This window comes from Arachis ipaensis, chromosome B9 (genome assembly GCF_059453495.1).
Source record: "Arachis ipaensis isolate K30076 ecotype BB chromosome B9, ASM5945349v1, whole genome shotgun sequence".
In the NCBI taxonomy this organism is placed as follows: Eukaryota; Viridiplantae; Streptophyta; class Magnoliopsida; order Fabales; family Fabaceae; genus Arachis; species Arachis ipaensis.
In genome coordinates this window covers 88,898,820-88,900,709 of record NC_142444.1, presented here as the reverse complement: position 1 = coordinate 88,900,709, position 1,890 = coordinate 88,898,820, and the positions used below count along the sequence as shown (strand labels likewise).

Genomic DNA, 1,890 nt, shown 5'->3' with positions numbered 1-1,890 from the left:
AAATATCTTCTTATCTTATCTTTTTCAAAAATATGATTTCAAAATATCTTTTCTAACTTCCTAACTTCTTATCTTTTCAAAATTTGTTTCAACTAACTAACAAACTTTTTGTTTGTTTCTTATCTTTTTCAAAACCACCTAACTAACTCTCTCTTTCTAATTTTCGAAAACATCTTCCCTCTTTTTCAAAATTTCTTTTTAATTAATTAATTATTTTAATTTTTAATTTTAATTTTCGAAAATTACTAACCTTTTTCAAAAACTATTTTCGAAAATCACTAACTCTTTTTCAAAAAATTATTTTCGAAAATCCTCTCCCTCTCTCCTCTTATTCTATTTATTTATTCATCTACTAACATCTCTTCCTCACATCACTCACCAAATTCGAACCCCCTCTTCTATCTGTGTTCGAATTTTTCTTCTTCTTCTTTTTCTACTAACAATAAGGAACCTCTTTACTGTGACATAGAGGATTCCTCTTCTTTTCTTTTTCTCTTCTCTTTCTTATGAGCAAGGACAGAGAAAAAGGTATTCTTGTTGAAGCTGATCCAGAACCTGAAAGGACTCTGAAGAGGAAACTAAGAGAAGCTAAATTACAACAATCCAGAGACAACCTTATTGAAAATTTTGAACAAGTAAAGGAGATGGCAGCCGAACCTAACAACAATAATGCAAGGAGAATGCTTGGTGACTTTACTGCACCTAATTCCAATTTACATGAAAGAAGCATCTCCATTCCTGCCATTGGAGCAAACAACATTGAGCTGAAACCTCAGCTAGTTTCTCTGATGCAGCAGAACTGCAAGTTTCATGGACTTCCATCTGAAGATCCTTTTCAGTTCTTAACTGAATTCTTGCAGATATGTGATACTGTTAAGACTAATGGAGTAGATCCTGAAGTCTACAGGCTCATGCTTTTCCCTTTTGCTGTAAGAGACAGAGCTAGAGTGTGGTTGGACTCTCAACCCAAAGACAGCCTGAACTCTTGGGATAAGCTGGTCACGGCTTTCTTAGCCAAGTTCTTTCCTCCTCAAAAGCTGAGCAAGCTTAGAGTGGATGTTCAAACCTTCAGACAAAAAGAAGGTGAATCCCTCTATGAAGCTTGGGAAAGATACAAACAGTTGACCAAAAAGTGTCCTTCTGACATGCTTTCAGAATAGACCATCCTGGATATATTCTATGATGGTCTGTCTGAGTTATCAAAGATGTCATTGGATACTTCTGCAGGTGGATCCATTCACCTAAAGAAAATGCCTGCAGAAGCTCAAGAACTCATTGACATGGTTGCAAATAACCAGTTCAGGTACATTTCTGAAAGGAATCCTGTGAATAATGGGACGCCTATGAAGAAGGGAGTTCTTGAAATTGATACTCTGAATGCCATATTGGCTCAGAATAAAATATTGACTCAGCAAGTCAATATGATTTCTCAGAGTCTGAATGGAGTGCAAGCTGCATCCAACAGTACTCAAGAGGCTTCTTATGAAGAAGAAGCTTATGATCCTGAAAACCCTGCAATAGTAGAGATGAATTACTTAGGTGAACCTTATGGAAACACCTATAATCCATCATGGAGAAATCATCCAAATCTCTCATAGAAGGATCAAAGGCCTCAACAAGGCTTTAATAATGGTGGAAGAAACAGGTTTAACAATAATAAACCTTTTCCATCATCCACTCAGCAACAGACAGAGAACTCTGAACAAAATACTTCTAATTTAGCAAACTTAGTTTCTGATCTATCCAAGGCCACTGTAAGTTTCATGAATGAAACAAGGTCTTCCATTAGAAATTTAGAAGCACAAGTGGGCCAGCTGAGTAAAAGGATCACTAAAATCCCTCCTAGTACTCTCCCAAGCAATACAGAAGAGAATCCAAAAGGAGAGTGCA

General features: G+C 36.3%; 1 non-coding gene across 1 annotated transcript; it reads right to left on the bottom strand.

Moving 5' to 3' along the window:
• Positions 1 to 1,043: 1,043 nt before the first annotated feature.
• LOC148545385 (small nucleolar RNA R71) lies at positions 1,044 to 1,151 on the bottom strand. The gene has a single exon (XR_015901511.1). It is a non-coding gene; the product is annotated as a small nucleolar RNA R71 (small nucleolar RNA).
• Between the last annotated feature and the right edge of the window lie 739 nt (positions 1,152 to 1,890).